The sequence below is a fragment of the Acipenser ruthenus genome, unplaced genomic scaffold (genome assembly GCF_902713425.1).
Source record: "Acipenser ruthenus unplaced genomic scaffold, fAciRut3.2 maternal haplotype, whole genome shotgun sequence".
In the NCBI taxonomy this organism is placed as follows: Eukaryota; Metazoa; Chordata; class Actinopteri; order Acipenseriformes; family Acipenseridae; genus Acipenser; species Acipenser ruthenus.
The window spans coordinates 5,440-21,815 of NW_026707712.1; the positions used below are offsets into that span (position 1 = coordinate 5,440).

At 45.1% G+C, this 16,376-nt stretch overlaps 1 long non-coding RNA gene across 1 annotated transcript; it reads left to right on the forward strand.

Annotated features, from left to right (window-relative positions):
- Nucleotides 1–519: 519 nt before the first annotated feature.
- Nucleotides 520–5,376, forward strand: LOC131728096 (uncharacterized). The gene is made up of 3 exons (XR_009322519.1): nt 520–795; nt 2,649–2,930; nt 4,731–5,376. It is a non-coding gene; the product is annotated as an uncharacterized LOC131728096 (long non-coding RNA).
- Nucleotides 5,377–16,376: the final 11,000 nt, after the last annotated feature.

Sequence of the window (16,376 nt, forward strand, 5' to 3'; positions counted from 1 at the left end):
GTACTTCATGTGTTGTGGTTGAACTCACATTAATGTAAATAACAGGGGAGGAGCCAAACATCCCATCACAATAAAAGAGGGACCTGTGATAATGCCAGTAAAGGTAATAAGAAGACAGGGTTAAAACGCTGGTTAGTATTCATTTGATCTCTGACAGAAATGCACATTGAAATCTGGATTGACCGTGGTCTGTCATATTAGATATTTAAAAAACGAATCCCTCTCACAGTGTACTGAATGCAGTGCTGCCCCCTGGTGGTGGCTTCAATGCAGAGTCACTTACAATAGGAACTCAGCTTTACGTCCCATCATGAATATTGCATATATTTACAGAATGTAATCAGCATTTCTAACAATTCGTTTTTTATACATTTATCAGTAATTTCACCATTCTGATGAAATGTCACATGCTGCACACTAACATTATCTATCTCTCTCTTTCTCTTTCTCTCTCTCTCTGCAATAGAGATCCTAATTCTGTTATCTTCTCTGTTTCTCCAGAGCTGCCCCGGACTACACTCACCCTGGAGCCTCCATTCCCAGAGATATTCATCGGGGAGACAGTCACTCTGAGGTGTGGGGTTGAGGGGGGTTCTGCTGGCTGGAAATATCTCTGGTACAAAGACAGTGAGGAGATTCCAGTGCTCCAGACTGCTGGACGCAGTATAACTGGTGACAGCTACACAATCACTGCAGCTGCTGTATCTGACCAGGGCCAGTACTGCTGTCGAGGACAAAGAGGAGATCAACCACTCTACTCACAGCTCAGTGATGAAGTGACATTAACTGTGTCTGGTGAGTTTATTAACACAGTGATCCTGTTACAGTAACTGTGTCTGGTGAGTTTATTAACACAACTGAATACAGAGCAATGCCCTCAATACAGACCCCTTATCCACTGTAAGCAATATAATGTGTCTATTAATCTATACTGAGTGATAGAACACTGTTAGAGACAGAATATTTGGATGCCTTTTAGGAACAGTAATGTTCCCACTTATCTTAAACAGGATTACTGAATCATTAAAAATATTTACAAAAAAAAAGTTTAACAGGAATAATGCTGCTACAGTAAATTGGACTAATTGCTGCCCAATTGGAAATTTTAACCAGAGACCTACATTATCATATTGAGAGAGATTCCTCATGAATTCCTTTCACTCAAAACACACAAGTAGAGCCTGCAATGGGTCACACTGCTGCTATTCCTACTGTATCACAAGTAGAGCCTGCAATGGGTCACACTGCTGCTATTCATGCTGTATCACAAGTAGAGCCTGCAATGGGTCACACTGCTGCTATTCCTACTGTATCACAAGTAGAGTCTGCAATGGGTCACACTGCTGCTATTCCTACTGTATCACAAGTAGAGTCTGCAATGGGTCACACTGCTGCTATTCCTCCTGTATCACAAGTAGAGCCTGCAATGGATCACACTGCTGCTATTCCTACTGTATCACAAGTAGAGCCTGCAATGGGTCACACTGCTGCTGTTCCTACTGTATCACAAGTAGAGCCTGCAATGGGTCACACTGCTGCTATTCCTACTGTATCACAAGTAGAGTCTGCAATGGGTCACACTGCTGCTATTCCTCCTGTATCACAAGTAGAGCCTGCAATGGATCACACTGCTGCTATTCCTACTGTATCACAAGTAGAGCCTGCAATGGGTCACACTGCTGCTATTCCTACTGTATCACAAGTAGAGCCTGCAATGGGTCACACTGCTGCTATTCCTACTGTATCACAAGCAGAGCCTGCAATGGGTCACACTGCTGCTATTCCTACTGTATCACAAGTAGAGCCTGCAATGGGTCACACTGCTGCTATTCCTACTGTATCACAAGTAGAGCCTGCAATGGGTCACACTGCTGCTATTCCTACTGTATCACAAGTAGAGCCTGCAATGGATCACACTGCTGCTATTCCTACTGTATCACAAGCAGAGCCTGCAATGGGTCACACTGCTGCTATTCCTACTGTATCACAAGTAGAGCCTGCAATGGGTCACACTGCTGCTATTCCTACTGTATCACAAGTAGAGCCTGCAATGGGTCACACTGCTGCTATTCCTACTGTATCACAAGTAGCCTGCAATGGATCACACTGCTGCTATTCCTACTGTATCACAAGTAGACCCTGCAATGGGTCACACTGCTGCTATTCCTACTGTATCACAAGTAGAGCCTGCAATGGGTCACACTGCTGCTATTCCAACTGTATCACAAGTAGAGCCTGCAATGGGTCACACTGTTGCTATTCCTACTGTATCACAAGTAGAGCCTGCAATGGGTCACACTGCTGCTATTCCTACTGTATCACAAGTAGAGCCTGCAATGGATCACACTGCTGCTATTCCTACTGTATCACAAGTAGAGCCTGCAATGGGTCACACTGCTGCTATTCCTACTGTATCACAAGTAGAGCCTGCAATGGGTCACACTGCTGCTATTCCTACTGTATCACAAGTAGAGCCTGCAATGGGTCACACTGCTGCTATTCCAACTGTATCACAAGTAGAGCCTGCAATGGGTCACACTGCTGCTATTCCTACTGTATCACTGCAGAGATGCTGCTGGGGGCTGGAATCTCTCTCCTAACTGATTGTAGGGGAATGTGTCCTAATCCTATCCTGTTCTCTGTTTCAGAGGGTCATCCTCAGGCTGTTTTGACCCTGCAGCCTGCCTGGGCACAGATATTCACAGGAGAGACAGTCACCCTGAGCTGTGAGGTGGAGGGGGGCTCTGCTGGCTGGAGGTTTAAACAGTACAGAGATGGACGTGAAGAGGCAGGGTGCAGTGATCAATACAGGAGTAGATATGGGGACAGCTGCACAATCAGTAAAGCTCGGCATTCCCACAGTGGAGTGTACTGGTGTGAGTCTGCATCAGGACAGGAGCGCAGTAATGCTGTCACCTTAACTGTGTCCAGTAAGTCATTTACATTCATTGTCTTTATAGATAATTGTGACAGGGTGGCTGGGCGGTGACGTCACGGCAGAAGCAGGAAGGGAAGAACTCTGACACCAAACTGCAGTTTCAAAATTAAAGACGCGGTGCGCCATTTTATTCAAACAATACAAAAACAAAATGACAGGTTTAAACAGAAAAAACTGTGCTCGCAGAGCAAAACAAATATTTTAAATAAAACAAATCACGAACATTAAAATAGGTCAGGCTGGGCAGATTGCCTCACTGTTCCTATATTTCATTTTTAGTTTCGTTCTTCTCTTGCTCTCTCCGCTCTAACACCCACCCCGAGCGCAGAGAGCTGCAGTCTTATATACCGTGGCCGAGGGTTTAACTAGCTGGCAATTATTCTAATACCCCTCGGCCACAATCTGCACGGGTACAATTATTATGCGTGACTGCCAGCTAATTCAATAAGAACTAGCTGACAGTCGCGCATTCCCACGAGGTATTTTTAAAACAAAAACAAAACACACGGCGCTTCGCCGTCAACACAAATACACTAATAAATCATAAAACAAAACAAATACAAAATAACACTCTGCACAGGGGCGGAGGGGGAGACCCCGATCTAAAAATAAACAAATAAATACATACAGGGCTCCTCGCCCTGTTACAATAATATTCAGACCCTGTTGAATAATCCTGCACTCGGATTGGTTGAGAGGGTATTGTAAGATACTGACCGGCTTGCTGATTTGAGTAAAGCTGTCTCTGGATCTCCAGTCAGTATGAATGGTTGCTGTTTTCAGATAGCAGCTGGGCAAATGGGCAGAAATAGGTTTCAAATGATTTAATAGGAAACCTAGGACACCTTCCCACCAACCCCCCCCCCCTCCCCCCACACGCGCACACACACACACACACCCCTCCACACACACGCATGCACACACACACACACGCACACGCGCGTGCACACACACACACAACCATACCCCCCCACACACACACACACCCCACACACCCCACACACCCCCCACACACACACACCCACACACACACACACCCGCCCCCGCCCCCCCCCCCCACCCACACACGCACATACACCCGCCCCCACACACACAGAAAGATTCCATATTAGCTCCTACAAAGTGACAAGACCCTGTCACAGGATTTCATATTCATGTCTTATGTTCAGTCCTTTGGGGTTCAAAGAGCCTTAGATCTACACGTGGGAAATTGTTTCCTAATATATTTGTTCTCCACCCTGTAGGAAGTTTATATAGCTCATAACAGGGAATCATAAATTATAACATGATGAGATAAATGAGCATTACAAACATGTGTGTGTAAAACTGAGGACTCCTCAATCCTGACCCGTCTCTCAGCCCTGCTGATCTGAACTCTTTCTGTCTTTTCAGATCAATGGGTGATCCTGCAGACTCCTCAATCCTGACCCGTCTCTCAGCCCTGCTGATCTGAACTCTTTCTGTCTTTTCAGATCAATGGGTGATCCTGCAGCCTCCTCAATCCTGACCCGTCTCTCAGCCCTGCTGATCTGAACTCTTTCTGTCTTTTCAGATCAATGGGTGGTCCTGCAGACTCCTCAATCCTGACCCGTCTCTCAGCCCTGCTGATCCGAACTCTTTCTGTCTTTTCAGATCAATGGGTGATCCTGCAGACTCCTCAATCCTGACCCGTCTCTCAGCCCTGCTGATCCGAACTCTTTCTGTCTTTTCAGATCAATGGGTGATCCTGCAGACTCCTCAATCCTGACCCGTCTCTCAGCCCTGCTGATCTGAACTCTTTCTGTCTTTTCAGATGGACGGGTGTTCCTGCAGACTCCTCAATCCTGACCCGTCTCTCAGCCCTGCTGATCTGAACTCTTCCTGTCTTTTCAGATGGACGGGTGTTCCTGCAGACCCCCCCCCAGCCTGTGTTTGAGGGATACTCTCTGACTCTGAGGGTTGTGTCCGGGGTTATACAGCTAACAGGGTTGTCTTTTATAAGGATAATGAAGAGTTACAGTCCCGGGCTGACACAGAGCTGAGTGTGGATCATGTTTCAAAGAGTGACGAGGGATCCTACAAGTGCAGAGCAGAGTGGTGGGACTCCACTTACTCTGGTGTTTCTGCAGAGGTGCGGGTGTCAGTGAGAGGTAGGTTCATTCTAACAGAGAGAGTCCTCACCCCCTTCTCTGTCTGTAATGTCTCACAGATACATTCACACTGGAGTCTATTCCAGCTGTGTTAATGTGACTCTGCAGAGGTGCGGGTGTCAGTGAGAGGTAGGTTCATTCTAACAGAGAGAGTCCTCACCCCCTTCTCTGTCTGTAATGTCTCACAGATACATTCACACTGGAGTCTATTCCAGCTGTGTTAATGTGACTCTGCAGAGGTGCGGGTGTCAGTGAGAGGTAGGTTCATTCTAACAGAGAGAGTCCTCACCCCCTTCTCTGTCTGTAATGTCTCACAGATACATTCACACTGGAGTCTATTCCAGCTGTGTTAATGTGACTCTGCAGAGGTGCGGGTGTCAGTGAGAGGTAGGTTCATTCTAACAGAGAGAGTCCTCACCCCCTTCTCTGTCTGTAATGTCTCACAGATACATTCACACTGGAGTCTATTCCAGCTGTGTTAATGTGACTCTGCAGAGGTGCGGGTGTCAGTGAGAGGTAGGTTCATTCTAACAGAGAGAGTCCTCACCCTCTTCTCTGTCTGTAATGTCTCACAGATACATTCACACTGGAGTCTATTCCAGCTGTGTTAATGTGACTCTGCAGAGGTGCGGGTGTCAGTGAGAGGTAGGTTCATTCTAACAGAGAGAGTCCTCACCCCCTTCTCTGTCTGTAATGTCTCACAGATACATTCACACTGGAGTCTATTCCAGCTGTGTTAATGTGACTCTGCAGAGGTGCGGGTGTCAGTGAGAGGTAGGTTCATTCTAACAGAGAGAGTCCTCACCCCCTTTTCTGTCTGTAATGTCTCACAGATACATTCACACTGGAGTCTATTCCAGCTGTGTTAATGTGACTCTGCAGAGGTGCGGGTGTCAGTGAGAGGTAGGTTCATTCTAACAGAGTCCTCACCCCATTCTCTGTCTGTAATGTCTCACAGATACATTCACACTGGAGTCTATTCCAGCTGTGTTAATGTGACTCTGCAGAGGTGCAGGTGTCAGTGAGAGGTAGGTTCATTCTAACAGAGAGAGTCCTCACCCTCTTCTCTGTCTGTAATGTCTCACAGATACATTCACACTGGAGTCTATTCCAGCTGTGTTAATGTGACTCTGCAGAGGTGCGGGTGTCAGTGAGAGGTAGGTTCATTCTAACAGAGAGAGTCCTCACCCCCTTCTCTGTCTGTAATGTCTCACAGATACATTCACACTGGAGTCTATTCCAGCTGTGTTAATGTGACTCTGCAGAGGTGCGGGTGTCAGTGAGAGGTAGGTTCATTCTAACAGAGTCCTCACCCCATTCTCTGTCTGTAATGTCTCACAGATACATTCACACTGGAGTCTATTCCAGCTGTGTTAATGTGACTCTGCAGAGGTGCAGGTGTCAGTGAGAGGTAGGTTCATTCTAACAGAGAGAGTCCTCACCCTCTTCTCTGTCTGTAATGTCTCACAGATACATTCACACTGGAGTCTATTCCAGCTGTGTTAATGTGACTCTGCAGAGGTGCGGGTGTCAGTGAGAGGTAGGTTCATTCTAACAGAGAGAGTCCTCACCCCCTTCTCTGTCTGTAATGTCTCACAGATACATTCACACTGGAGTCTATTCCAGCTGTGTTAATGTGACTCTGCAGAGGTGCGGGTGTCAGTGAGAGGTAGGTTCATTCTAACAGAGAGAGTCCTCACCCCCTTCTCTGTCTGTAATGTCTCACAGATACATTCACACTGGAGTCTATTCCAGCTGTGTTAATGTGACTCTGCAGAGGTGCGGGGTGTCAGTGAGAGGTAGGTTCATTCTAACAGAGAGAGTCCTCACCCTCTTCTCTGTCTGTAATGTCTCACAGATACATTCACACTGGAGTCTATTCCAGCTGTGTTAATGTGACTCTGCAGAGGTGCGGGTGTCAGTGAGAGGTAGGTTCATTCTAACAGAGAGAGTCCTCACCCCCCTTCTCTGTCTGTAATGTCTCACAGATACATTCACACTGGAGTCTATTCCAGCTGTGTTAATGTGACTCTGCAGAGGTGCGGGTGTCAGTGAGAGGTAGGTTCATTCTAACAGAGAGAGTCCTCACCCCCTTCTCTGTCTGTAATGTCTCACAGATACATTCACACTGGAGTCTATTCCAGCTGTGTTAATGTGACTCTGCAGAGGTGCGGGTGTCAGTGAGAGGTAGGTTCATTCTAACAGAGAGAGTCCTCACCCCCTTCTCTGTCTGTAATGTCTCACAGATACATTCACACTGGAGTCTATTCCAGCTGTGTTAATGTGACTCTGCAGAGGTGCGGGTGTCAGTGAGAGGTAGGTTCATTCTAACAGAGAGAGTCCTCACCCCCTTCTCTGTCTGTAATGTCTCACAGATACATTCACACTGGAGTCTATTCCAGCTGTGTTAATGTGACTCTGCAGAGGTGCGGGTGTCAGTGAGAGGTAGGTTCATTCTAACAGAGAGAGTCCTCACCCCCTTCTCTGTCTGTAATGTCTCACAGATACATTCACACTGGAGTCTATTCCAGCTGTGTTAATGTTCTCAACACAACTCAGGTGCTGAAGTAACGGGTCCTTGCAAAGTTTTCTGATATGAAAGCTCTTCCTGGTCTGAGTGACTCTCATACTCTGAGTAGTGTAGAAGCTGTAGTAAAGCAGAAAGAGGCCACACCAAAGATACACTGAATGCTTGTCAGTACTGATGATCAAGCCCTATTTTCTCCAAATGTATTTCTGTTTGGTTGTGGTAGTAATAGAATGTGTATTGCCATTGCAAACTGTATCTTTAATCATGTGTAACCCCTCCCTAGACAGGGGTGTACAGATTGGATATAAGAAATTGGTTCTATACATTATTACACTGCAGATTATACCACACAAGAGATTCTGCTCAAATGAAATAGTTTTAAATAGAATACATACCTGTTCACTTTACTGTGACACACACACAGTATGAAACAGAATACCCAAGAAAGACACAGATACTAAACATGTAAGTCATGTGAGATATATTATTATATTAAAAATCAAAGCAGCAGCAAAGTATCATTCAGAGTGATAATGAGTCATAATTATAAACGCCACACAGGAGCAGCAACACAGTGAATCAGAACGATTGACATGTCAGTAAAAACACAGTGATATGCTGCTGGAGTGCCTTCAATACAATCACATATTAGATTCACCTGCTTTATTAGGAGGGTTCACAGCAAACTTCTCAGCGCAGTGATCCTGTTACACTGACTGTGTCTGGTGAGTTCATTAACACAGCGATCCTGTTACACTGACTGTGTCTGGTGAGTTTATTAACACAGCGATCCTGTTACACTGACTGTGTCTGGTGAGTTTATTAACACAGCGATCCTGTTACACTGACTGTGTCTGGTGAGTTTATTAACCCAGTGATCCTGTTACACTGACTGTGTCTGGTGAGTTTATTAACACAGCGATCCTGTTACACTGACTGTGTCTGGTGAGTTTATTAACACAGCGATCCTGTTACACTGACTGTGTCTGGTGAGTTTATTAACACAGCGATCCTGTTACACTGACTGTGTCTGGTGAGTTTATTAACACAGCGATCCTGTTACACTGACTGTGTCTGGTGAGTTTATTAACACAGTGATCCTGTTACACTGACTGTGTCTGGTGAGTTTATTAACACAGCGATCCTGTTACACTGACTGTGTCTGGTGAGTTTATTAACACAGCGATCCTGTTACACTGACTGTGTCTGGTGAGTTTATTAACACAGCGATCCTGTTACACTGACTGTGTCTGGTGAGTTTATTAACCCAGTGATCCTGTTACACTGACTGTGTCTGGTGAGTTTATTAACACAGCGATCCTGTTACACTGACTGTGTCTGGTGAGTTTATTAACACAGCGATCCTGTTACACTGACTGTGTCTGGTGAGTTTATTAACACAGCGATCCTGTTACACTGACTGTGTCTGGTGAGTTTATTAACACAGCGATCCTGTTACATTGACTGTGTCTGGTGAGTTTATTAATGTCTTGTAACAATTGTAAGTCTCCCTGGATAAGGGTGTCTGCTAAGAAATAAATAATAATAAAATAATAATAATATTCATTCAGTCCTGTGGATTTCTGTCATCTTATCTTTCACACTATCTTTGTGTCAGAACAGAACAGTTACTGATTGGAGCTGCACTGGAAACAGTAACACTTCAAGCCAGTTAAAGGAAGTGATACAAGTCATTAGTAGAATAGCAACTTGAAGAATGGATGACTTTGTAGACTTCCTAGTAATGGCTGTTATAATTACTTTTTATTAATAACAAGTACATTAAAAGTAATTCCAGTAGATTCATGTATTTTTTTTTATAATTATTCAAATTTTGTAGTAATTTGTTTTTTTAATACAAGTTAAAAATATTTACTATGTTATCGTGTTATCCAAAGCCACTCAAATTGAGGGAAACAGGAGCCCTTATTTGTCATCTTCTGTATTTCAGAGGGACGCCCAAAGCCTGCACTGACCCGGGAGCCTGCAGGAGAGATACTTGAAGGAGACACGGTCACCCTGAGCTGTGTGGTTGAGGGGGGCTCTGGTGGATGGAGATATCTCTGGTACAAAGACAGGCAGGGAGGTCCAGTGTACCAGACTGACAGCAGCAGTGGAACTGGAGCCGGATACACAATCAGTGCTGCTGCTCTGTCCCACAGTGGAGAGTACTGGTGTGGAGCTGGACGGGGCAGGAACACGTCTTACTCACAATACAGCGATCCCATCTGGGTAAATGTAACTGGTGAGTAATACAGAATCTCCTTCCTTTTCACTAAAGCTTTTGCCATCAGCAGTAGGGGGTGCTGTTTGGTTCTTCTAGAGGTGATTGGGAGCCTCAATCCTCAATTCTCTAATATTCTATTTCTAATTATATTCCTCTCTGTGCTTCTCTGTCTACTAAAATATCTAAGTTTCTCAACTACTCTGCCACACAGTAGCTAAAATCAAAGCAATATCTGATATATAGAACACCATGACAAAGCATATAAAAACAATAATAATCTTGTTGCTGATTTTTGAATACCAAGAAAAAAAAACACAAAGACACATTAATTTAATGATTTCAGAGTGGGACTTAAACTCATGACTAACACTGTTGTAAGTGAGGACTCAACTCATTATGCTTCATAGCTGTGTTTGAATGACTTGCAGATTATCAATGCAGATATATCTAAGGGTTTAGAACCCTAGGGAGGGGAGGGGGGGCAGGATGCTGTGGGATGTTTCAATAGCCTGTTTATAGCTTGTTCCTGTCGTGACTGAAATATTTAGTGTTACCTTTACAGGCAAAATGATAAGGAGCCTTTATACTCCAGCACTGCCTCTGTCTCTCTAAAGAGCCTCTATACTCCAGCACTGCCTCTGTCTCTGTAAGGAGCCTCTATACTCCAGCGCTGCCTCTGTCTCTCTAAGGAGCCTCTATACTCCAACACTGCCTCTGTCTCTCTAAGGAGGCCTCTATACTCCAGCACTGACTCTGTCTCTCTAAGGAGGCCTCTATACTCCAGCACTGCCTCTGTCTCTCTAAGGAGCCTCTATACTCCAGCACTGCCTCTGTCTCTCTAAGGAGCCTCTATACTCCAGCACTGCCTCTGTCCTCTCTAAGGAGCCTCTTACTCAGCACTGCCTCTGTCTCTCTAAGGGAGCCTCTATACTCCAGCACTGCCTCTGTCTCTGTAAGGGAGCCTCTATACTCCAGCGCTGCCTCTGTCTCTCTAAAGAGCCTCTATACTCCAGCCACTGCCTCTGTCTCTGTAAGGAGCCTCTATACTCCAGCGCTGCCTCTGTCTCTCTAAGGAGCCTCTATACTCCAACACTGCCTCTGTCTCTCTAAGGAGCCTCTATACTCCAGCACTGACTCTGTCTCTCTAAGGAGCCTCTATACTCCAGCACTGCCTCTGTCCTCTCTAAGGAGCCTCTATACTCCAGCACTGCCTCTGTCTCTCTAAGGAGCCTTTATACTCCAGCACTGCCTCTGTCTCTCTAAGGAGCCTCTATACTCCAGCTCTGCCTCTGTCTCTCTAAGGAGCCTCTATACTCCAGCACTGCCTCTGTCTCTCTAAGGAGCCTCTATACTCCAGCACTGCCTCTGTCTCTCTAAGGAGCCTCTATACTCCCAGCACTGCCTCTGTCTCTCTAAGGAGCCTCTATACTCCAGCGCTGCCTCTGTCTCTCTAAGGAGCCTCTATACTCCAACACTGCCTCTGTCTCTCTAAGGAGGCCTCTATACTCCAGCACTGCCTCTGTCTCTCTAAGGAGCCTCTATACTCCAGCACTGACTCTGTCTCTCTAAGGAGCCTCTATACTCCAGCACTGCCTCTGTCTCTCTAAGGAGCCTCTATACTCCAGCACTGCCTCTGTCTCTCTAAGGAGCCTCTATACTCCAGCACTGCCTCTGTCTCTCTAAGGAGCCTCTATACTCCAGCGCTGCCTCTGTGGTCTCTAAGGAGCCTCTATACTCCAGCACTGCCTCTGTCTCTCTAAGGAGCCTCTATACTCCAGCACTGCCTCTGTCTCTATAAGGAGCCTCTATACTCCAGCACTGCCTCTGTCTCTCTAAGGAGCAGGGGGCTCTGGGGGAATCCCACTATATGGAAGACGCTGGTTCTGATTGATTTTGAATATCTTGGTCAGACAGCTTCAGAATCACTCACCTGTCTTCATGTCATCTTTTTCGTAGCTCTGTTCTCCAGGGTGTCTCTGACAGCATCTCCAGGAGCCACAGTGAAGGAGGGAGAGGTTCTTAACCTGACCTGTGAGGCAGCAGTGAACAAAACCCCCCGCCCTGAACTCCACTACACCATTGTGAGAGACGGGGAGCCTGTGACTAGCAGCACTGACTCTGCACTGTACAGCATAGCCAGCACTGAGAAGAGCCACACTGGGAGCTACACGTGTGCTGTGGAGTCACAGGGAGTGAAGAGCAGGCCAGGAGCTACACATTGAAGTGCAAAGTAAGATTACAAACCCCTCCTAAATGACTGTCCTTGATGATTGAAAGTGATCTAACAGTAAAATAGGTCACATTGTGATCCCATTATATTCCCCTTTCCCTGAAGAAACAGAATAAACAGACCACTGAATTACTAGCAATTGGTAACAAATCCTGCACAGTACAGACACTGTTTCTATACCTTGTAAATTCAGTGATGTATATTTCCCACTAATGTTTTAGCTTCATGCATGGCTTTGATTACATTTTAAACAAATCATTATTGTCCACTTTTTTGACAATCAATCAAATGAAACTGCATTGATTCCCTAACTGTGTATCTTATAAAATGATGGTTCAAATAAAATGCAGTTACAGCAGACAGCCATTCGAGTGACAGAGTGGCTGAAGGCTGTTCCTATAGAGCGAGTGTGAGCAGGGTAATGTTCTTGAATCCCTATCAGCTCAGTCAAGGTGTATGGAAGTCACTCGCACACACTCATACTGTACCTTCCTTCCCCCAGCGTCCTGGCACAGCGCTGTTGCTATTGGCTACAGAGTGAGCTTCTCTCTGATTCATTTCATTGTGTTCACTCTGCTGCTCCTTCAATACTGCAGGATCCAAGGTGAGACTCCCAGTCAGTGCACACATTTCACCTGGCCTGTCACAGCACACATGCAGGCTTCTTCTTAAACCAGCACAGCCCAGTCTTAGGGATCGTTCATTAAGAATCATTATTTCATCATTAAACATGCACAGCTCATTTACAAAATAAACATTTTGGAAGTTTGTATTTATTTTTGTTAACACAATTATAAGAAAGAAACTGAACAATCTGTATATATTTTTCCAGGTTCCCTGTGTCTCGCTGGTGGTAAGTCAAGGTAAGTCAGTATTAGCCAGTATGTGTACAGACAGGGGGCAGCACTCGCTATCTCTACCTGTCATCATCCTTTACAGCACTGAAAATGGAGATGGAAACTTTCTGATTAGCTCTTTAAGAATCCCTCTTGCAAACTCTAACACTGCCCTTCACTTAGACCTGTGTCCTAAGATGCTATACTGGGTTAATTTGGCTTTTTGGTTTCCAGATGATAAAGATCTAAAGCTTTGACAAATTGGACTGATAATCATTATTCTTTGATTCTTCAATCTAGAGTAATTAATAATAACCCTTTGTCAGTAATGTCACAAAGCTGCTGTCTCCACAGAGTGTCTTTACAGTTGATACACAGCTGCTCCTTACCCTGAAATGCACTCTGTGATTTCAATGGGACTTGATTCCTCTAAAGCCTAGACGTGTCATCATCCTTTAAAGCTTCTGTTATTGCTGCAGTTAAACTCTGAGCCCTCCTTGTGTGTCTCTGACATCTGTCTCAGGAAAACCTCGGATCAGGATCAGGAGCAGTCAGCAGAGGGGATTGAGCTCTCCAGCCGTGTGCAGCACACTGGAGTGGAACTGGAATAGTGCTGCATTACCAGAGACTGGAGTGGAACTGGAATAGTGCTGCATTACCAGAGACTGGAGTGGAACTGGAATAGTGCTGCATTACCAGAGACTGGAGTGGAACTGGAATAGTGCTGCATTACCAGAGACTGGAGGATTTTGTAATAGTTAATTACTTATTGATTGATTTAATTCTTTGATTTATTTGATTGATTGCATTTTTTAACTGAAGTTCATTACTGAACTATTTCTGTATTTGTAAGCTATTCTGTAATCAATAAACTGCTTACTCTACTGGTGTTTTATATCATTATTAATGATACACCTTCAGCATGGATTTGAACTCAAAGTATTGGGGTTTGAGGCAACAAACAAGAAATGTTATAGACATTAGTGGTTAATTACATAATATACATCCTAATCACTGGAAGGGGAGTGTTGTATTAAATAAATGAAACCTTTGTTTATGTACAGTATTAGATTTGACAGTAGCTCTGTAATCCAACACCCTGTATAAAATTAATTGTGTTTCTTTATGTGCCCACCAGGGGGAGCTGCACCTTCTAAAAGGTAAAGTGACAACACAGACAAGAGACTGGCTGAGTCTGGGCATTTAACCCAGAAAAAGTAATGTGTAATATCAACATAAAAAATACAAATACAGTGCATTGCAGGGGAAGACCCCACAGTCATTGTGGAAATAAACACATCGATTCTTTAACAAACAGACCCTTTGTTTTGCCATTGCTTATCCACTCTGATGTCTTGGAGCAGCTGAAGCAGCATGCCTGCTCCATGTGCAGCACTATCATGCCTGTCCTTGCTGCTGTGCACCTGCTCCTGCTCCATGTGCAGCACTATCATGCCTGTCCTTGCTGCTGTGCACCTGCTCCATGTGCAGCACTATCATGCCTGTCCTTGCTGCTGTGCTCCTGCTCCATGTGCAGCACTATCATGCCTGTCCTTGCTGCTGTGCTCCTGCTCCATGTGCAGCACTATCATGCCTGTCCTTGCTGCTGTGCACCTGCTCCATGTGCAGCACTATCATGCCTGTCCTTGCTGCTGTGCACCTGCTCCATGTGAAGCACTATCATGCCTATCCTTGCTGCTGTGCTCCTGCTCCATGTGCAGCACTGTCATGCCTGTCCTTGCTGCTGTGCACCGGCTCCATGTGCAGCACTATCATTCCTGTCCTTGCTGCTGTGCTCCTGCTCCATGTGCAGCACTATTGCCTCGTTTCCAGTACGGGCTGGGTTGGTGCTGGCTGGCCCTGACTGGCCCAGGCCAACGCGTTTCTGTGTGTCCTAACGAGGTCATCAGCTGAGGATCCAGTGACATGGTGGTCAGTTCAGGCAAGTCCAGTGCAGAGCAGGAGGGGTGGATCAAGAGCTGTGCAGTGCAGTCTGAACACAAGCGCTCCTGCAGTACCTAGTGTATGTGCATGAGTATGAAGAGCCAAATATTTGTGTATTTGTGTCTGGAATTACCATACATCGGGTTACTAACAATTTAAGATGCAGCCCAAATTTACCAACCTCAACTTGAGGAAAAAAAATCAAAAATCAAATAAAGATGCATTTACAAAGATGCATTACCCATACAAGAACACGATGTATGGAGGCAGTTTGCAGCCGTCTTTGTCACACAGAGCATTACAGTTATGAGCTGCTTCTCATTTCCAGTTGTGATTACTCACACATGTTATTCACCTTTTTTTGTGAACTGTGGTTTTGCTTGGCAAGTACAAAAATACGGGGGTCTGATTAGAACTGAGCCTCATAACGAAAACACTGCTGCTGTGGTAAACAGGAAGGCTTCCCCGGAGCTGAGCTGATCGGGAGGTCCTGATTGGCTGGGGGGCGTGCCCTGGGAGCCTCAACACAGCAGCGCCAGATCGAGGCCAGTGCACCATGGCCATGGCTACCACAGATGGGGCGCTGAGTGAAAGCTTGCTTTATTTAACCTTGAGGAGGAGAGTGACTGCTCCGCAGGATAACTACAGAAACCTTCAACTGCCAGTCAGTCACGTGGCTGTTTGTGTACTCGGACAGTCACATCTTCTGTTGGTGATTCTAATACACGCATCCTATACTATACTCGAATTGAAGACGCAGGCCATTTTTTACAAGAAAACACTGGTTAAAAAATTGGTAATTGATCAATTCCAGTTCAATCACACACCTTTCCAAACCTAATCATTCAGTTCCATGTTGTGTTTTTACATTTGATCCAACTTTCAATCAATCAATCAATATTAATTTTATATATCGCCTTTCATAGTGGATCACCATCACAAAGCGCTTTATAAGATAGTGAGAAGCAATACATAACACATTAAATACAGTGAAAAAACAATGCAACACATTAAATACAGTGAAAGACAAGGCATAGTGCATTAAATACAGTGAAATACAAGGCATAGTGCATTAAATACAAGGCTTGGATGTGAATTCTGAATATTGTGGATGTGTGTGTCATACAGAATCATAAAAATAAGAGTGAAAAAATCTGAAATAGCCAATTAGACAACAGCTAATAACAGATATCAGGTTTAAAGAGCATGGAAAGCAAGAGAGAACAGGTGGATCTTGAGAGTTGATTTAAAGCGAGCGATGGTGGGAGCATCACACACCAAAGCTGGGAGAGAGTTCCAGAGAGTCGGGGCCATGAAGCTAAAAGAGCGTTTCTCTCCAAGTGTGGGGCGCTTTTGCTTGGGTATAATATTTTAGTGAGAAGCTATTGATAATATCAGATTCTGGGGATACACGGGTGTCTGTCTGTCTGTCTGGTCGCTCTTGTCTTCACATATTTGGAGAACTGCTTATGCGATTGTCATGACACTTGGTATTAACATTATTGAGCAGAAGATACGGAGAGGATTAGATTCTGGGGGTGT